This window comes from Lampetra planeri, chromosome 34, assembly GCF_965212315.1.
Source record: "Lampetra planeri chromosome 34, kcLamPlan1.2.h2, whole genome shotgun sequence".
Taxonomy (NCBI): domain Eukaryota; kingdom Metazoa; phylum Chordata; class Hyperoartia; order Petromyzontiformes; family Petromyzontidae; genus Lampetra; species Lampetra planeri.
In genome coordinates this window covers 11,706,198-11,728,092 of record NC_136140.1, presented here as the reverse complement: position 1 = coordinate 11,728,092, position 21,895 = coordinate 11,706,198, and the positions used below count along the sequence as shown (strand labels likewise).

The 21,895-nt window shown below is 50.8% G+C and overlaps 1 protein-coding gene across 1 annotated transcript in view; it reads right to left on the bottom strand.

Annotated features, from left to right (window-relative positions):
- The window catches only part of LOC144729966 (receptor-type tyrosine-protein phosphatase gamma-like), a 455,918-nt gene that overhangs the window by 141,806 nt on the left and 292,217 nt on the right, over positions 1 to 21,895 (bottom strand). The window lies entirely within an intron of this gene.

Here is a 21,895-nt window from a genome sequence, read left to right as displayed (position 1 = left end):
GACCTCTTCTTACTGCCATGAACTTGGCAGGACCCTCCCGGAAAAAATCTTGAGGCTCAACGAGGCTTTCCCCAGGTGAACGAGTGGAATGACGATCACATGAACAGCGATCACATGAACAGTAACCAGTACGGTCCTGCACACATAATACTAATACGCGCCATTCGCCACTAAGTAACGGTGACGTCACCACGGCGCCTGTACCAGGCTCGGTGCACTTTCAGGCTGTCACGTCAAGTGTTGAAGGCTCGCCAACAGGAGGTCACGGTACAGAGCCAGGTGCCATCGGTTGACTGACTGAGATGACTGGCAGATGCCCCAGCTATACCTCCTCCTGTGCCAACACGTGCACTGCCTTGCACGCACACGAGCATGCCTCCCACCCTTGCGCTCCCCTGCCCCCACTTGCCCCCCCGCACCCGCTCCTCACCCCTCTCCATCAGCCCCCCCGCACACATGCACGAACAGCCCCATGTACAACTCTACATAATTAAATGCAACGAAACATCTCAGAGCCTAGAGACCCCCCACTAACGGCAGCTTGCCCTGTGCGGCACAAACTGCGAATAGGGTATTTGGCTAGCTAGTCGGGGGCTGATGATTGCTGCCCCGCGCGCGATCCAAAATAAGGCGACGGTTTCAAGATCCGAAAGTGACCCCTGCATGCGGCCCGACGCGGAAGATCTCACAGTGCTAAGCAGCGTTCGAGCGCGGTTCGACTGTTGCGTGGAGACTGACTGCCTGGGGGATACCAGGTGTTGTAGGCTTGGTGAATACCAGGTGTTGTAGGCTTGGTGAATACCAGGTGTTGTAGGGTTGGTGAATACCAGGTGTCGTAGGCTTGGTGAATACCAGGTGTTGTAGGCTTGGTGAATACCAGGTGTTGTAGGTGTGGTGAATACCAGGTGTCGTAGGGTTGGTGAATACCAGGTGTCGTGGGGTTGGTGAATACCAGGTGTTGTAGGCGTGGTGAATACCAGGTGTTGTAGGCTTGGTGAATACCAGGTGTTGTAGGCTTGGTGAATACCAGGTGTCGTAGGCTTGGTGAATACCAGGTGTCGTAGGGTTGGTGAATACCAGGTGTCGTAGGGTTGGTGAATACCAGGTGTTGTAGGCTTGGTGAATACCAGGTGTCGTGGGGTTGGTGAATACCAGGTGTCGTAGGGTTGGTGAATACCAGGTGTTGTAGGCTTGGTGAATACCAGGTGTCGTAGGGTTGGTGAATACCAAGTGTCGTGGGGTTGGTGAATACCAGGTGTCGTAGGGTTGGTGAATACCAGGTGTTGTAGGCTTGGTGAATACCAGGTGTCGTGGGGTTGGTGAATACCAGGTGTCGTAGGGTTGGTGAATACCAGGTGTTGTAGGCTTGGTGAATACCAGGTGTCGTAGGGTTGGTGAATACCAGGTGTTGTAGGCGTGGTGAATACCAGGTGTCGTAGGGTTGGTGAATACCAGGTGTCGTGGGGTTGGTGAATACCAGGTGTCGTAGGGTTGGTGAATACCAGGTGTCGTAGGGTTGGTGAATACCAGGTGTTGTAGGCGTGGTGAATACCAGGTGTTGTAGGCTTGGTGAATACCAGGTGTCGTAGGCTTGGTGAATACCAGGTGTCGTAGGGTTGGTGAATACCAGGTGTCGTAGGCTTGTAGTGGTCAACGTGGCAGAACTGTATTGAATCCAACTGTGCAGAGGCGTGAGCAGTCAGCCCCCCACGTATGCGTGGTGGGTTTGCTCTGGGGTCGTGTGGCTCCCTCATTGAAGGAAATGGGTCAAAATATCCCAATGTAGCAGCACCCTCCTTGTGAAGGAGTTCTGAGACTCTACAGAAGGAGGCTTGCCTGGGTTTAATACAAGGCAAAGGTGCAGCCCTGCAAGTGCTTGTTGGCACAAGAGATGTGCGGCATCATTATTACGACACACACTCAGCCCCACGGCGCTAATATCCTCTTCTTTTTTCCAGGGGAGGGTCTCAAGACTGCTATTCGGGATGGTCCTGCCATAAATGTTCACAGTAGGAGGGGGCGATGATCGCTGCTGCTGTGCGGTCTAGCTTAGGGGCATCCCCAGTGGCAGCTGTGCCACACTCATGCTCGCACACCAATGGGGGGGGGGGGTGCACCTCCCCACCTCCCACGAGAAGACAAAGGCGGTGGTGGTCACCCCGATGTCTACCGAGAGAGAGAGCTCGAGACCAATTTTTCCCACACTCAATAACGCGGAGAGCAGGGGGGGGGGGGTGTTGCGAAAGTGGCTGCATATGCCACCTTTAACTCGCCATAAATTTCACACTCCCTCGCACTCCCCCGTGCACGTACTCGCACGCACGCACACGGGCACGCACACGGGCACGCACGCGTGCCTCGCTTTGTACGACTGCAGTCTTACCCAGTTGACACTTATTCTTTCAATTCCTCGTTTGTATATGTATAAACATCTCGCTACGTTCCAAATCCAAATTACGGTAAAGGGGGAAAAAAACGACACGTGGTGAGCCTTTACTCTTTTATACATTTGCAATCATCGTCACCATCATCATCCCGGCTCCTTGTTGCCTCGTCGCCACACCTACATCCCGTTCCCCTCGGCAGCACCACGGTCTTCTCTCGGCGCAGTTTGAAAGTGAAATTAAGAGAGGAGCGAGAGACGCCGTGGCTGTGGTGGCCACAATCTCTCATCCTGTCTCCCTCCCTTTCTTGGCCCATTAAACTGATCAGGCTAACGGCCCAACTCAATGCTCGATCGAACCCCGCTCTTGTTAACTACATTTTTTAAAACCATTGACGATCGATGTAAATTTTTTTTAAATTGGGATGGTCCAGGTGGGTGGAGGGGGGTTGTTCGGTGGGGGGGGGGGCGTTGCGCTAGAGGTGCGTGACCACGGGGCGCAAAAGCCATTGCCGATCGAATGCCATCCGACGCGGACGCTGCTCGTCTTCCTTCCCCGAGCGAGGCCGTCTTTGTGTCTTCTCCCCCACCCCCCTCCAACTGGCGCCGTAACGCTCTTCCCTCGCCCTGCCGGAGATGTGCGGCGTGCCATCGATCGAGCCGCGAGGAATTTTCCACCGTTCCCCAAAAACTCAAGATTCTATTCCGGCGGAGCCACCGCGGCAGAGCGAGGAGTGTGGCTTACCCGGTTTTGACTCTGCTCCGAGAGTTCTACAAACAGCCATTTGGCACGGTGGAGAGATGTGATCTCCCTCGCCTAGCACGCACGAGGGCGTGGGTTCGATCCCGGAGCCTGGTGATGCCTGTTGTGTTACTGGAGTTCGTGCCATCTCTCTCTCCCCTCTCCACATTTAGAAAAATGCATTTGGACTATTTGGCCGCCACTTATAAATTACCACGTGTGATTATGACGTAAGCCACTGCAATGAGCTATCATCACGCGGGGCCAGGTCGCCTCTGAAAAAGAACCGATCGCTCAGTGGGCTTTACTCGGCAACCCACTGTCGAGTGAAGCCTTCTGTCCCACACAACCACACAGGCTCGTCTTGTTTTGGCCATACTTCACCACACTGGCCACTGCGGGTTGGCGCAGGTGGTGGCGATGGCCAAGACTGCTTTGGATTGGAAGTCGCTCTTGCTCGCACTCGAGGGGGAATGTGGAGGGAGCGGACGAGGGAGGGGACGCTGCATGCACGACAAGCGCCTTGCGTCAGCACTTCTGAAAATTACCGTCGATATGAGCGCGTGCGTGTGCGCGTGTGTGCGCCCGACCTATCTGCCTCACTTAAATAAATAGAGTCACTTTTAATTAGGATCACCAATATCCCGAGCTCAGCCCCTGGTTAAATGCACTCTGCCGCCGATTAGAAAACAACACAACCTGACGTGTGACCTTGGCACGTTGTGCTACGAGCATTCTCTTTCCCCGCGCGTCTCACGGAGAAGTTTGGCAGCCTTGGAGTGGTGGCTGCTGCAGTGCGCGAGATGCCTCCGCTCGCACGCCGGCTGCACGCCGACTGCACAAAATCCGTCTCGGTGTCAGAAAACTTTTTAGAAAATATGAATTGTCTGTTTTCATGATCCATTCATGCAGAGGGCGGAGCTACCCAGGCAGTGGGCGGGGGCTACCTGAGCAGTGGCCGTGGCTACCTGATCGGCAGGAGGGGCTACATGAGCAGTGGGCAGGGCCAGCTTCAGACAGAGCGAATCCGCTCGCCGCGTGGCCGGTGCAAGTTGCGCGATAAACCCGGCGACCCGGGTTCGATTCCCACTCACGGCCAACACCAGTGACGATTATCTGAACCGGTCATGGGCCTCCCCTAGGTCGACTCATCCTCAAATGAGTACCTGGTGCAGTGTCAACATCACCACTGGGGAGACAAAGGCGGTCGGGCGTGGTGCTGGCCATTCACCCACTCGTGTACCCCGGCCTTCATAGGTGCTCGCTAACAGAACTCCCCCCTACAGTCTGTTCAGGCTATACGGAGGTCTTTATCTTTGTGGCGATGCAAAGTGGGTGTTGCTCAGAGAGGGAAGGGGCGGCGAGCACATCACCACGTGTCCTGGTTGAGCCGCCCAGAAACGTGGCATCCTTCGTGGAAACACAAAATCCCATTGTCTTAACTTTCTATGCCCCCACCCACCTGCATCATCCTGCACCGACCAGCTCGGTGAAGTGCGGTAAAATCGCCCCGACGAGCAGCGCAGCTTGGGAAGGCCCTCGTCCAGAAGCGGACTGACACGAGGGCCCTGCGTGTCCCATGTAGTGGAAGCAGCCAGAGAAATTTGCACGTTCGCAAACTTTTCACTGGGGAGCTCCCACGACTTGCTGACACTTTTGCAGACGGGCAGAAAGTAATAGATTTTATCCCAGCCACCAAACATCGCCGTGGAGAGGGGACCTTGTTCCAAGAGTAAAACGTACGTGCGCTTGTTATTAACACTCGACGTTTACTGTTTACATAATAGTGACAAGCACAGGCATGCCTCCCATGCCAATGGGTGCCACGGTGGGGAGATGTTAACTACCTAGCCTGGTATACAGGAGGTCGTGCCTTCAATCCCGACCCTGATGCCTGTATATTTGGAATTTTCATGTTCTCCCCGTGGTTGTGTGGATTTTTCTCCGGGTTTTCCGGTTTTCCCTCCACATTTAGAATTGTGCGTTTAACAGTATTTGGCTGCTATTAATTGCCACACGATAAGCCATTTGGTCGAGTTATTATGTGGTCAGCTCGCTTCTGAAAAAGAGCTATAGTGCTCAGTGGGTTTTTCCTGGTAAAATAAAAATCGTTAAGTTTTTGTTGAATGCATCGCTGGTTGAAGGCCCCCTCCATAAGCCGTGTTAGTCAACGGCGACTACTAGGATAACCCCTTCACCGCGCTGGTCAGTGTCGCTTGGTGCTAAAGAGGATGGGGTGCAGGACCGGTTCACGCAACACTCGCCATTGGCGTTAACCCTGGTCAGGAATCTAACTATGGGGTTTTCTAACGATTGCACGTGAACCACCGCTCCGAATCATTGTTTTAATAACTCCGAACGTCTGCGTTGCTACTAAGTATAACGACCGTACGCGACTACGGCACGTGCAACGGTGCTGTCCATTACACTGGTCTACAAATTTTTAGACGTCATCTGCTTCAGATGAAATGTGCTGTTTATTATGGATCTTGATTTGCTGAATTAAAATGTGACAATTAAAACAACCGATTGGCTACATTTTCCAAGATATTTCAGTTTTCACATTTTACGTCTATGTATATGGTACATAGTAGAGTTTAACTCATAAATTGCAAACCTAGGTCTTTTCATTTGTTTATGGTTGCTTTACATGATAACATGTCACCTGTCCTGTTCATGTAACACTTAAAAAATCATTAAAAGGTTAATATAAATAAAATGTATCATGAAACAAAAGGCAAGAAAACTATTATGTATATATAAGTATATAGTTTAGTCCTTATTCAGTGTCTACTCAGCGCTTCTTGGCTTGTCTCTTGTATTCATTAAATGGAGCATCTCCTGCCACTATCCAGAAATAGTCTGCAAGCATTGATGGGCTCCATTTTCCCTGATAGCGTTTCTCCATTGTTGCAGTGTCCTGGTGACATCGCTCGCCACGCTCGTCGATCACTGCTCTGCAGTTCAGTGGGGAAAAAATCTAAATGAGAGTGCAAAAAATGTATTTTTGTGACATGTTGCAACCAAGGCTTTTGTATGCCTTGAGGAAGTTCCCCACCAACTCCCTGTAGTTATCTACCTTGTTGTTTCCGAGAAAATGTGTTGCCACTAACTGGAAGGCTTTCCATGCCGTCTTTTCCTTGCCATGCAGTGCACTGTCAAATGCATCATCTCAAAGAAGTTCACGAATCTGAGGACCAACAAAGACACCTTCCTTTATCTTAGCTTCACTTAACCTTGGAAAATTTCCACGGAGGTAGTTGAAAGATGCTTGTTTTGTCCATGGCTTTGACAAAGTTCTTCATCGATCCAGCTTGACGTCTAAGGGTGGTAACAAAATCTTCCTTGATACAAGTGGTGGATGCTGAAAACGTTTCCTCCGAGGCTCCAATGACTATCAGAGTGGCCAATCTATCTTGATGTAGTAGGAATCTCTCGCACGACTATCCCATTCGCAGAAAAAACAGCAGTACTTTGTGTATCCAGTCTGCAGACCAGGCAAGAGAGCAACAACCTTCAAATCGCCACAAAGCTGCCACTCATTTTGGTCATAGTTTATGCACCTCACAAGTTGTTTCATGTTGTCATAGGTTTCCTTCATATAGATTGCATGACCAACTGGAATTGATGGCAAAACATTTCCATTATGCAGCAAAACAGTTTTAAGGCTCATCTTCGATGAATCAATGAAGTCTCCACTCATCTGGAACATGAACGATGTTGCGGTCTGCCATCACACCATCGACGTTGTTGCAGGCTACAAGATCATCTTCCATGAATAAAAATGGGACAAGATCCTTTTGATGGTCACGAAACATGGAAACCCAACATCACCTGCCAAGAGATTCCACTGCTGCAGTCTGGAGCCTAACAGCTCTGCCTTCCTCTTGGGTAGTTCCAAATCCCTGACAAGGTATTTCAGTTCACCTTGTGTTATGAGGTGTGGTTCAGAGGAGGAGGATGGGAGAAAATCTGGGTCATGTGACCTTGATGGTTCAGGACCAGAAGTTTCATTCTCTTCCTCGTCCGACTCAAGTGAGAATGATTCTGGTGCATCAGGAACCGGCAGTCCTTCTCCGTGGGGTACTGGCCATATAGCTGCTGGAATGTTTGGAGAATGCAGTCCACTTTTTCTTCTTTGACAAACCTTTCCTAACTGGAGGCGCCATGCAGAAGTAAAGTCACGTAGGTAAAAAAATTACAATTAATAAAAGTAAAATAAAAATAAAATAAAAATAACGACTTTTTGGAGGCAACACAAGTTTCCGTCTTCAGGTGGAACCGTCACAGTACGCTTGCTGTATCAAGTATATGAGAAATTCCAAGATCCCACCCCGTATATATACTGGTTGAGGGGGGAGGAGCCAGGACAGGCCCCCTTTTTATTATTATGGTAAGGTTGATGCGGCTGAAACTACGGCTAGTCTACATAACAAAGGACTGAGCCTTTGATATGTAGACTGGCTGAGAAGGGGGGTGCGAGAGTTGTTAAAGTGCAACTGCCGCTAATGGGACCGAGCCCCTGCCATGTAGATGGTAAAAGCAAAAAAGGCAGGTCAGGAAGAAACAGCCTCCTGCTATGTTGCTTGGTGGGTAAAACTTAAAGCAGGAAACCAGCGTGTGAAAAAAGAAGCTAAACATGATAAAACAAAACTGGCTGTCTATCAGTAAACTGTACAGTAACTAAAGAATAGTTGTCTGTCAAATAAGATGGTCCAAATATGTGTAGTTAAATCTTTTTTGCATGGTTAATAACATCTTTCCAATGATTACTCAGTTTGTACCCATCATCACGGTTGAAATTATGTATGTGTTTGTATATTTGTATGGCTTCGTGTACAAACCTTTGATGGTAGCCAGGAGGTTTGCAGAGCACCTTGGTCTCGGAAAAGATAATTTCATGAGAGCCCACAGCGTTGTAGCAATGATATGATCTGTTGGCTCTCTCCAAATAATTTGCACTGGAAAAGGCATAGATTTCCTTTTCCTGTTCAACCACTGGCAAAGATTTGTTGCACAAGTGTTGCAGCATATGTGTGGGGCCCACATCTTGTCCTGATCTCCAATTTTGCAGCCAAAATAAAGGTGATAGGAATTCTTAACCATAGTGGTTATACTGCGCTTTTGTGATGCAAAAGTCACTTCACCACAAACTTCACAGAAGTTATCTGCTTTGTTCACACAAGTACGAGACATCTCTGCTCACTTTGGCTAAACAGAAATATGTCCCTTTGCAAAATCAAACACTGACAAATAAGTGAGCACGACACTATATGATTTTCTAGAGCTGATATCGGGCAGTTTGTTCAGCAGATGGATGTAAGCCTAGTTATGATAGCATCATCCATGACTTCTAGGAATAACGTGATGCAATTCATATCATGTATGAGGCAATACCAGGTTCAGATTGCAGCATTCATTGTTATGCTAAAAAAGCAAATACTGTCCATAGATGTATTCATAGATCCAGTTAAAGATGTATTTTAGTAATTTCTGGTTTAAATTGAGATCCCTTTATAACTCACTTAACCTCCGCTATTTCCTAGTTAAAGGTCGAAAATACTGACCCAGTAGCATATGTTGAAAACTAGAGCCAATCAACAATTTTAAGCATCGTTTTCATTCTCAGTGACCCAGAATAAGTCAAGTTGGACTACATTTATTTCGGAAGCATTTTGGCTGTGATGCTATAGCCAAGGGGTGGACATAACTAATTACCATTGAATGCCAGCCGTAGAGTCGAACTCGCGCTTGCCACGCATTCGACCAAGGTAAGGCTAAGAGCTCTTCAGGCAGAATTAGCTGCTGATTGGCAGGACAATCATCATAACCGTCACCACCGTCATCGTCGTCACCAGCCATGACGAATACACTGCTGGATGAATGACTCCTCCCCAAGCTGTCACCATCTGTCACAGTGAGTGCGATGTAACAATGCTTCCAGCTCCCGATCTCGTCACTCCATTGTTTGTTTTAAGAAAATTGCTGGGCATGGGGGCCTAAGAGCCCACAATGTTAACCGGCCAGAGTGGTGGGTGAGTGTGTTTATGAGTGGGTGAGTGTAGCAGTCAGTGTTAAATATCGGAGCCAGAATTCGAGATAAGAGCCATTGATAGAGATGGGAGTCAGTGATAGAGATGGGAGTCAGTGTTACAGATGGGAGTCAGTGTTAGAGATGGGAGTCAAGTGATAGAGATGGGGGTCTGTGATAGAGATGGGAGTCAGTGTTAGAGATGGGGGTCAGTGTTAGAGATGGGGGTCAGTGTTAGAGATGGGAGTCCGGTGATAGAGATGGGGGTCAGTGATAGAGATGGGAGTCAGTGTTAGAGATGGGGGTCAGTGTTAGAGATGGGGGTCAGTGTTAGAGATGGGAGTCCGGTGATAGAGATGGGGGTCAGTGATAGAGATGGGGGTCAGTGATAGAGATGAGATGGGATCAGTGTTAGAGATGGGGGTCAATGATAGAGATGGGAGGCAGTGTTAGAGATGGGAGTCAGTGTAAGAGATGGGGGTCATGTTAGAGATGGGAGTCAGTGTTAGAGATGGGGGTCAGTAATAGAGATGGGAGTCAGTGTTAGAGATGGGGGTCAGTGTTAGAGATGGGAGTCAGTGTTAGAGATGGGGGTCAGTGTTAGAGATGGGAGTCAGTGTTAGAGATGGGAGTCAGTGTTAGAGATGGGGGTCAGTGTTAGAGATGGGATCAGTGATAGAGATGGGGGTCAGTGTTAGAGATGGGGGTCGGTGTTAGAGATGGGAGTCGGTGTTAGAGATGGGGGTCTGTGAGAGATGGGAGACAGTGTTAGAGATGGGGGTCAGTGTTAGAGATGGGGGTCAGTGTTAGAGATGGGGGTCAGTGTTAGAGATGGGGGTCAGTGTTAGAGATGGGGGTCAGTGTTAGAGATGGGGGTCAGTGTTAGAGATGGGGGTCAGTGTTAGAGATGGGGGTCAGTGTTAGAGATGGGGGTCAGTGATAGAGATGGGGTCAGTGTTAGAGATGGGGGTCAGTGTTAGAGATGGGGGTCGGTGTTAGAGATGGGAGTCAGTGTTAGAGATGAGAGTCAGTGATAGAGATGGGGGGCAGTGATAGAGATGGGAGTCAGTGTTAGAGATGGGAGTCAGTGTTATAGATGGGGGTCAGTGTTAGAGATGGGGGTCAGTGATAGAGATGGGAGGCAGTGTTAGAGATGGCAGTCAGTGTTAGAGATGGGGGTCAATGTTAAAAATGGGAGTCAGTGTTAGAGATGGGGGTCAGTAATAGAGATGGGAGTCAGTGTTAGAGATGGGAGTCAGTGTTAGAGATGGGGGTCAGTGTTAGTGATGGGGGCAGTGTTAGAGATGGGAGTCAGTGTTAGAGATGGGGATCAGTGTTAGAGATGGGGGTCAGTGTTAGAGATGGGAGGCAGTGTTAGAGATGGGGGTCAGTGTTAGAGATGGGGATCAGTGATAGAGATGGGGATCAGTGTTAGAGATGGGAATCAGTGATAGAGATGGGGGTGAGTGTTAGAGATGGGGTCAGTGTTAGAGATGGGAGTCAGTGTAGAGATGGGAGTCAGTGTTAGAGATGGGGGCAGTGTTAGAGATGGGAGTCAGTGTTAGATGGGAGTCAGTGTTAACGATAGGAGCCATCTTAGCGAGCCCCTGATGCCTTTAAAGTGCGTCGCCTTATTCCACGGCATGCAATTTTGGCTCGCCGTGGAAGAGGACGCAGAATAATAGCGCCCCGGCCCCAATCACCGCCTCGCCTCCTCCCCAACGCGTCCGGGGCGCTCGTCTGGAGCCGCTCCGCCGTGCCACCCACCCAGTAGTTTTCTCTGGCCTCATCATGTACGCTTAAGGGGGGCCGAGACGCACGCACGCCGACCACGCAGTCCGCCCCCTGTCCCGAGTAACCTGTATCGAACTCGGGGGGGTTCGCGGGGAGCGCTAGCGCCGTGGTTGTGTTAGAGCGCTGGTTCGAGTGTAATGTACCGATTCGTAGCCATGGCTAACATTGGCCGGCATATATCCGCGTGAACCGGTCCTGGGCCTGCCCGAGGTCGACTCAGCCTCAAGTGAAAACCCTGCTGCGGTGTGTAAACATCCGCTCTGGGGAGACAAAGGCAGCCGAGCGTGGATTCTGGCAACATCCGCACCCCCTCATTAGGTGGGCCGTGCCAGCCTTCACTGGGTGTTGCCCAACAGCACTTGGACCTCAACAGTGCGTGTGGCTATACGGGGGGAATCTTTGTCTTTTGGACTCTGGTTTGGTAACCGTGTGCTGGCGGCATGGCAGAGCCGTGACAGATGAGAGATATAAAGCAGCAGCAGTAGCAGCCGGGCATCGAGGGGGACAGGGGGAGATGGGAGGAGGGTCTCAGCACTCCATCCATTTAATTAAGACGGAGCGAGAGAAGTCAGTAGAGGGAGGGAGGAAAATAGGCTGCGGGGGAGATGGGTGAGAGAGAGAAGTGGGAGGGAGATGGGTGAGGGAGAGAGAGGGAAGTGGGAGGGAGATGGGTGAGGGAGGGAGATGGGTGAGGGAGAGAGAGGGGTGAGGGAGAGGGTGAGGGAGAGAGAGGGAAGTGGGAGGGAGATGGAGAAGGGTGAGGGAGAGAAGTGGGAGGGAGATGGGTGAGGGAGAGAGAGGGGTGAGGGAGAGGGTGAGGGAGAGAGAGGGAAGTGGGAGGGAGATGGAGAAGGGTGAGGGAGAGGGTGAGAGAGAGAAGGGGGATGGAGAAAGAGAGGAGGGAGAGGCCACGGCCAAGGGTTTGTGGGGAACGGAGCACCACTCATGACGCATGAGCCGTAATGCGGGCGCGATATAAAGCAGCGGGCTCGAGAGAGGGGTGGGAGGGAGGACGGAGAGGTTGGATTAAGACCGAGAGGGCGGCGGTGCAAATAAAAACACAACACTCGAGCCTCGCAGCAAGAAGCGCCTCGGCTCGATTACCGACTCGGGCGCCTTGCTATGCGGAGATTGTATATTCACTCTCTGTTCTGCGTGGGGGTTTCTCCCATAGATTACAAATAAACCCCCTTCACAATGTAACTGTCATTGGCACAAAATAACACCCGAATGCTTGGCAAATGACCTGCAAATTACTGAATCAGGATTACACATCGCCCCCTCCACCCTCTACTGATGTGCGTTGAGACTTAGTGAGGCTTTCCCGAATAATCATAATCGTTTAAACTGGAGTAATCCGATGAGCTATGAAGCTCTTTTTTCACAGATGTCCAGTAGGTGCAGGGCAAGCACGTTACAACGATAAGCAATACAACACACAAACCAAGCGCGGTAATAATCACGGGAGGGAACACCACGCAAGTCACGGGGTGACGGCTGGGCCCCGCACACACCCGGCCGAGGCCTCGCTGGCCTGAATCCCGGCCCCATTCCCGGCCTGCTTTGGCGGCCTGATCTTGGATTGCCAAACCCCTCCTGGAATGTCCCGGGAAGTCTCGAGTGTACCGGAATTGGCATTAATCTCCCGATGACTAATGAAAGCAATCCGGCAAATGTAAATAAAAAGAGGGGGGGGGTGTTTAAGAAAATAAATTAATTAAAAGATAACTATAATACCAGAATAGCTTCAGTCAATTTGCAATCGGAGCCTGATCTGTGGCCTGCTCACCGGCCTGCTCTCCGACCTACTCACCAGCCTGATCTCCGGCCTGCTCTCCGACCTGATCTGTGGCCCCGGGGGCGCGTGTTGAATGGATTATGGTTTTGTCAACACGCGGGTGGTGCCGCGTGAATCAATGCGCGCGTGATCAAACCGCGCGCGAGGTTTTCTCATTTGGCAGCGGCTGTCGAGTGGGCGGTGGCGACGTGTTGGATGGGGTGGTGAGGGAGTGATCAGGAGCTTGGTGAGAGGGTGGTGAGGGGATGGTGATGGGTTGGTTTAGGAGGGGGCGTTGGTGGTTGTCACAGCAACACGCCTGTGTGTACAACACCCCAGACGTGTGCGCGTCACAAGTATGGTGGTGGTGCTGGTGATGGTGATGGCGATGGTGACAAGGGGTGAAAATGATAACGATCGTGATGGCGATGTTGAAAGCAACGGCAATGGGTGATGGGTGATGGTGATTATGCGAAGGTGATGACCATGATATTCGTTCTGGTGATGACGGATATTGATGATAATTATGACGACGACGCTGACAATGACGACGGTGACATGGATAGGAATCCCCATGAGAATGATCGCGGCAATAAGTGGTAACGATGGCAATAATTATAACGGCGATAACCATCATAATGATTGTGACGACAGTGGTGGTGGTGGCTAACTTCCCACGTGGCTCTCGCCGATATCGCAGCCTCAAGTGGCCCAGGGTCACGTGAGTGCAGGCGACCCGGAGCGGCGGATGGGGTCAAGCGTGTGATGTACAAGGCAGGCGCGCAATCCTGTGGCTCTCTCTCGCTCTCCATATATATAAAACACGGATGCAGCCGGAGGAGAGCGATTCGCAGGGCGGCATTAATCATCCTCTGCCCAGCGAGGAGCGGCCTCCAAATGACAACGCGTCCCCTGGCACGGGGTAGCCGTCCGTCCGTCCCATCGCGTGGAGCCAACTCCAGACAAAACTCATCTCTCCGATACGTTTTGGCACCACGATGTCCCGACGTTTCACTCTACATGGCTGAAGAAGCTCCCGAGCACGTGGAAGCGAAATAAAATCAGGTCACTGGGACACGAATAGCGGAAGTCGGCCATTATACACAAGGGCAGGCGGGCGGGCGAGCGAGAGCGAACAAATCTCGCGACTGTGCGCAAGAAGCGCAGAGCTCGTGAGCGCCCAAAGCACGTGGCAGTCGCACCATCGGGCAAATACCGCTGGGTGTCGGGGTCGGGGCGCATACGCGACGTTTGGATAAACGACGCTGCGCTGGATCACTCTCGCGCTGCCTCTTGGGACGCTTTCAACTCCGTGAAACGCACTGCGAGGAACGAGTTTGTTGTCCTTAGCCCCAGTTAGCTGCGTACGGCACGAAAGAACGTCGACGTACGTACACGAGACCGTTGTTCGTGATGATGATGATTATGCTGAGAGTTCTCACATGAACTATCGTGGCTCACAAATGGCATAGTGCAGCGGACAGGGGAAGGGGAAACAATCCAAGCGCAAGATTAAAACTTTCCCGGGCGGAGGCGACCGGGTGGCTCAGAGGTCAGGCACAGGGAGCCAGCACCGCTGAGGTTCTGGGATTCAATCCAGGTTTTGGCCGTCCGTGATTAAACCGGCATCTCAAGTGTACAGAATTGATGGTCTCAGCTCAGCGGACCAATATATAAAAAAAAACACCATCGCGTTTAATTTGGGTTCCCCGCTTAATTTGTTATGAATTACAGCTTCGATCCTCGAAAACATTACCCTTCTCAATTGGCAAGCGATGAACAATCATCCTCGGGTTTTGGGAGATGTTGGACCCCCCCCCCTCCCGAGTGTGGGGAGAATAGGTCAACTAAAGTGACTTTAAGTTTCTTCGATTTTTTGTTGTTATACGCACGGTGCCGTTAAGCCAGATGCCTGGCTATTTTCCAAGGGGGAGATTCGCGGTGCGTAGACAAAACACCTCAACGTTCCAGAGAGCGGCGAGTACACGGGCCCTGAAGGAATATTGCGAGAACTAACAAACGAGGCGTTCGACGACCGTAAACGAAATGCACCGCACGCGCGTCGACAACACCAGTTCGAGAGAGCAAGATGAACCGGAAAATAGATTATGCGCAGGTGCAAGCAAGCTCCATACGTATTTCAGTCTCGGAATCTGAAAATTCACTTACACTGGAGAAATCCGATGAGCTGTGACGCTCTTTTTTTCCCACAGATATCGAAGAAGAGTGCAAGAGGGCCCAGCAAAACCAAAAGGGTTGGGTGCAGGTGCTCTGCGATGTCACGTTCTGGGGCCGTTCTCTGACTGCGGTGTAATGCACTATTTGCTGCAGAGTTTAGAATTTCAATTTACGGGCTAAAATAGCGACAGTAGCCAGTGGTGACGGTTTGACGCTCGCTGCACGGCAATGAAAGCGATATTTTTAATTATTCTCAGCCGGAATTTTATCCAACTTGAGTGCGGGAGCAAATTTTACGCGACGCTTGATTGTTTTGGTGTGGTCATTGGAGATATGAGAAGCGTCTGTCCTCATGGCAGCGGCTGGGTTTCCCGCAGGAGTCATGATCACCGCACAGACCGCCGCCCCCCCACCCACCGTGTCCCCTTTCCCCCCCCCCCCTGCTCCCCACGCACCACCGCGCGGGCGACGAAAGATTCCCTCTGTTGTGAGCGACGATGAGGGAGCCTCTGGGGTGCAAAGGGGCGATGGATGACACTGGCCACTGTGTGACCCTTCCCAAAGAGAACGATAGTTCATGTGCTCACCCTACGCCGCCATCCCACCCTCTCTCTACCTCTCTCTCGCGCACAAAGACAAAGACTCCCCGGATAACCTTTAACAGATTTGTTGGGGCAAGTGCTGTTAGCGGGCGCCTATGAAGGCCGGCACGACGCGCCACTCCGGTGGAGTGTGGCCAGCACAAAGCCCGACAGCCTTTCACTCCCCAGTGATGTTGACACGCTGCACTGGGAACTGATTTGAGGCTGAGTCGACCTAGGGGAGGCCGGGGACCGAATCGTCAACGATATTAGCCATGGCTGGCAATCTAACTTAGGCGAACGGGTTCAGAGCTCAATGTGCCAACCACTGTGCTACTACTCCTCACTTGCACACATACACACACAAACACTCTGGTGATCCAGCACTCATTATTTCACTCTAGTCACTTGCTCAACGTCGGTCAGTTGCCTCCTTATTACTCATATATAGCTACTACGTACCATGGTGACCGTTCCTGTAAACTTCACTCATCGATTCCTCTACCCCATGTTGAAGACTCGGATCTACCAGACACTGTTTTGGCGCAACAACCCACCCACTCACCCACCACACCGCAGCTCACAACAACCCACCCACTCACTCACCCACTCACCACACTGCAGGTCACAACAACCCACCCAATCACGCACTCACCATACTGCAGCTCACAACAACCCACCCACTCACCCACCCACTCACCACACTGCATCTCACAACAACCCACCCACTCACCCACCCACTCACCACACTGCATCTCACAACAACCCACTCACCCACCCACTCACCACACTGCATCTCACAACAACCCACCCACTCACGCACTCACCACACTGCAGGCAATCTCCCTTCTCTCTCTGCATCTTCCCTCGCTCAACTTCACTTTGGAATCACCTCCTCCCCCCATCATCATCACCCCTGTTCCCCAAGCTCTTGTCATCATAACCTTGCTCAATTTAAGACGCGTGTCAACTCTTATCTATGTAGTGGCATAGCGCTGGCTGCGGTGTATGGCAGCAGGCCACGATATATACGAGAGGGGGACATCTAGGGGAAAGGTCAAAGAGGGGGGCCCATCGGGAAGCCCCGGGAAACCGCTAGTAGGTTCCAGAAAGGGGGCGTCTTCGGGGCGCAGCAAGGTGACGCTGGGAGTGTAAGAGGGGCCCCTGTGCGGGACCTCGTGGCTGTTGCTGGTAGTGGGATCCCTGTCGTGCTGCTCAAGATAGTCGTCGTCACCATCTCGTCATCGCCATCGTCGCTGTCGTCTCGTCGCCATCGTCGCTGCCATCTTCGCTCGATATTGCGCTGCTAGAAAGTTGTTGGGATTGGAATTCCACCTGAGAGTGCTTCCACCGGGGGAGCTGGAACGACGAAATCGTCTCGCGTCGCAGATCCTGGGTGGACTACTGCATCGCAGGATCGTGTGAGATTGCGACGACTTAGGAGGGAGACCTTCATCCAGCGGTGGACTGTTCATGACTCCTGATGCTGATGGGCGCCGCGATGGCGAGACGCTAACTACCTTGCCTCGTATGCAGGAGGTCGTTGGGTTTTATCCTGACCCTGACGCCTGCTGGGTATTTGGAGTTTCATGTTCTCCTCATGGTCGCATGGATTTTTTTCTCCGGGTCCTCCGGTTTCCCTCCACATTTAGAAACGTGTGATTAAGAGTGTTTGGCTGCTATAAATGTCCACATGATAAGCCACTTCGTTGGGCTATCGATTGTGATCAGGTCGCTTCTGAAAGAAGAGCTACAGTGAGGGAAAAAAGTATTTGATCCCCTGCTGATTTTGTACGTTTGCCCACTGACAAAGAAATGATCAATCTAATGGTAGGGTTATTTGAACAGTGAGAGACAGAATAACAACAACAAAATCCAGAAAACGCATGTCAAAAATGTTATAAATTTATTGGAATTTTAGTGAGGGAAATAAGTATTTGACCCCATCTCAATCAGAAAGATTTCTGGCTCCCAGGTGTCTTTTATACAGGTAACGAGCTGAGATTAGGAGCACACTCTTAAAGGGAGTGCTCCTAATCTCAGCTTGTTACCTGTATAAAAGACACCTGTTCACAGAAGCAATCAATCAATCAGATTCCAAACTCTCCACCATGGCCAAGACCAAAGAACTCTCCAAGGATGTCAGGGACAAGATTGTAAACCTCCACAAGGCTGGAATGGGCTACAAGACCATCGCCAAGCAGCTTGGTGAGAAGGTGACAACAGTTGGTGCGATTATTCGCAAATGGAAGAAACACAAAAAAACTGTCAATCTCCCTCGGCCTGGAGTCCCATGTAAGATCTCACCTCGTGGAGTTGCAATGATCATGATAACGTTGAGGAATCAGCCCAGAACTACACGGGAGGATCTTGTCAATGATCTCAAGGCAGCTGGGACCATAGTCACCAAGAAAACAGTTGGTAACACACTATGCCATGAAGGAATGAAATCCTGCAGCGCCCGCAAGGTCCCCCTGCTCAAGAAATCACATATATACATGCCCGTCTGAAGTTTGCTAATGAACATCTGAATGATTCAGAGGACAACTGGGTGAAAGTGTTGTGGTCAGATGAGACCAAAATGGAGCTCTTTGGCATCAACTCAACTCGCCGTGTTTGGAGGAGGAGGAGGAATGCTGCCTATGACCCCAAGAACACCATCCCCACCGTCAAACATGGAGGTGGAAACATTATGCTTTGGGAGTGTTTTTCTGCTAAGGGGACAGGACAACTTCACCACATCAAAGGGACGATGAACGGGGCCATGTACCGTCAAATCTTGGGTGAGAACCTCCTTCCCTCAGCCAGGGCATTGAAAATGGGTCATGGATGGGTATTCCAGCATGACAATGACCCAAAACACATGGCCAAGGCAACAAAGGAGTGGCTCAAGAAGAAGCACATTAAGGTCCTGGAGGGGCCTAGCCAGTCTCCAGACCTTAATCCCATAGAAAATCTGTGGAGAGAACTGAAGGTTCGAGTTGCCTAACGTCAGCCTCGAAACCTTAATGACTTGGAGAAGATCTGCAAAGAGGAGTGATTCAAAATCCCTCCTGAGATGTGTGCAAACCTGGTGACCAACTATAAGAAACGCCTGACCTCTGTGATTGCCAACAAGGGGTTTGCCACCAAGTACCAAGTCATGTTTTGCAGAGGGGTCAAATACTTATTTCCCTCATTAAAATGCAAATCAATTAATAACATTTTTCACATGCGTTTTATGGATTTTGTTGTTGTTATTCTGTCTCTCACTGTTCAAATAAACCTACCATTAAAATTATAGACTGATCATTTCTTTGTCAGTGGGCAAACGTACAAAATCATCAGGGGATCAAATACTTTTCCCCCTCACTGGATATAGCTCAATAGGCCTTACCTGGTAATATAAAAATAGTAAAACAATTATATAATGACCATGCATATCTACATTTCGTGCATCCGTAATGCGTGGCAGTGGCATGGCTACCTCGTGTGCAGGTAATTAAACTGCACGGGGCTCCATGAGGTCGGAGGGAGTGGAGCTGCACTGCTGGTGAAACCCAAAAATCGTCGCAACTTCATGCCTTTGACATCCCTTCTCCAAGCCGATGCGCACATCTCCTCGATGAATGGATAATTCAAAGACAAGCCGCAGTAATGTGAACGTGGCCATGCAACCCAAATTATGAACCAAAGAGGAAACCCATAGAGACACGTAGACATACGTAGATGCACACAGAGAATCATACATGGAGTCCCATAAAGTTACATACATATGCATTAAAGACAAGCCACAGTCGTGCGATTGTGGCCATGCAACCCAAAGCAATGCACCGTATCGCAAACTATGTGGCCTGCGCTTCTTCAACGGAGTACGAGGATGAACAGCAAAACTACACGAACCCTCAGTCTCTCTCTCTGCTGAAGCCCTCTCGTCGTGGCTGGCAGACCTCCACATTGACATCGAGTTCCCAAAAGCCATCACTGCTGTCATCGCGCCCAATAAGACGAGAGAACAGATTATTGGGGAAAGTGTTCTCAGCGAGCAGCACCTACATGAAGGCCGACATGGCGCACGTGTGGGTGGGTGAGTGGCCGGCACCTCGCCTGGTGTGCAGGAAGTCAATCCCGACCCTGATGCCTGTATATTTGGAGTTTGCATGTTCTCCCTGTGGTCGTGTGGATTTTTTCTCCGGGTCCTCCACATTTAGAAACATTCATTCGGATTATTTCGATAAATTTGGTGCTATAAATATCCAAATGGTGGGCCACTTTATGGAGCTATCATTTGTGGCCAGATCGCTTCTGAAAAATAAGTCAATACCTCAGTGGGCCATGCCCGGTATGATGGGGATGGTTTAGTGTTTTTGTTTGTTTGTATTTTGGTACTGGCAAAGGATATTCCATGATGTTTTGGGTGATTTAATCTTGATTTGAAGCTTTCGTGACTGCAGGAATCCATACTCTTTGGTTCTTTCGGTAAAGTCACGTAGGTATAAAATAAAATAAATGACGACGTTTCGGGCGCAACACAAGCGTCCGTCATCAGGTGGGAAAGCATGGTCTGCTGCTGAGGCAGACTGTTTACCTTTCTTATGCTTTTGCACGACTATCGTGTTTTTCTGCTGTTTGTTGTTGTAACGCTCTTACCCGCCCCTGCTGGACATCAGCAAAAACGAGCCTCAAAGCTCATCGGAATACCCCTGCAGTCCAAGTAAACATTCTGACTCTCATTTGTCTGCTCGGTGATTATTGTTACACACCGTGACGGGTGCTCGTTTAATGCTGCGTCAACCTACGGGGAGGCCCAGGACCAGTTCAGACAATCGTCAAGATCTGAGAACAGGGCTAGGAGAGTGGCGGGCGGTTTGATTCGACTTGGGGGGTGTCCACCCCCGGGTTATCCGATGGCCTCCAACGCACGGGGCGCATTAGCAATTCACGGCGCGGTGGCGGTGGTGCTGCCATCGCTAACCCGGAGAGGACGCCCGGGGTCGTGATCCGCACGCCCTCACTTTAATAACATCGCCTCCCTGCTCCGCGCCTTTTATCAAGTCAATTTAAATTATATTCAATTTCTATGCGACGGCGCACGGCGAGACGCGCACCGCCGCACGAGTGCGGGTGTGTGTGTATATTCCACACGTGTGCCGGTGCGCAGGGGGTGTGTGTATGTGTGTATGTTGGCGTGTGCATGTGGGGAGCGGTAGTGTAGCGGTTAACGTGCTTTGCGTTAACCAACCCGGCGACCCGAGTTCGATTCCCGCTTACGGCCAACACCAATGACTATCTGAACCGGTCATGGGCCTCCTCTAGGTCGACTCAGCCTCAAATGAGTACCTGGCGTGGTGTGTAAACATCAACACTGGGAAGACAAAGGTGGCCGGTCGTGGTGTTGGCCACCCACCCCCTCGTGTGTCGTGTCGGCCTCATAGGTACTCGCTAACAGCACTTGCTCCAATAGTCTGTTCAGGCTACACGGGGGGTCTTTGTCTTTGTGTGCGTGCGTGTGTGCGCATACACGAACGCGGCACGCACCGGTCTCTCCCCACCCACATCTCGACGTGAAAATCAATGGCGTTAAAATGCACAGGGACCCGGGGCTAATCCCACACGGACCTCTTGGGCAGATAATCTTTAAAGGGCTGTGTTCTACTTTTCCCCCCTTTGCCCCCCCCCCGTACACTGCAAACTTCACAACACCTCCAAGCCTCCTTTCCTTTGATCTTGACAGGGCCTCAGAGAGTGGGACCACTCCTCGCATGAACTGCCAAAGACAGACGCGCCCATAAGAGTTTTTTTAGGGTTAAATCGCGTAAACATAAATGTGTCGTTAAAGCCGCCCCCACCCGATACAGCCAATTAGTAAGGTCTGTCATGTAAACAAAACATGCCAATTCGTTACTAGTTTAGCACACCGCTGTGTTGGAGAGTAAAACCACAACATTTTCAATTTGAGTACCGTGACGTTTCGCCGGTAATGACAACAACCAGCATCACCAGGCAACCGCCACGGAGCTGTGGAGAGATCCTCCTCCTGTTGCGCTCTTAAATAGAGAGGTAAATGTGACGTCGTCACTCGTGAGCCAATCAGGTGCGAAGACCTCGATCGAGGGCAAGGCTGGTGCCCGGATTTCCCCATCCACTCTGGGATGAAGGCATTCCCCACGCCGAGTTGGTGTCATGGGGCGTCGTTTGACCATACTTCACCACGCTGGTCAGCGAAGAGAGATTAGGGGGGGGGACATTGCTGGAGGACACTCGTGACCATGTCGATGGCCGACGGTGCGTTAACCAATGCGCCACCGCTCCAACCACCTTTCTGTAGGCACAAATTATTTTTTAAATGTCTTTCCTTTTCCGAGGCAGGAGACGCATGCTCGACAGATAAAAACCCAGCTGGCAGCCGAGCGAGACGACAGCAGATATC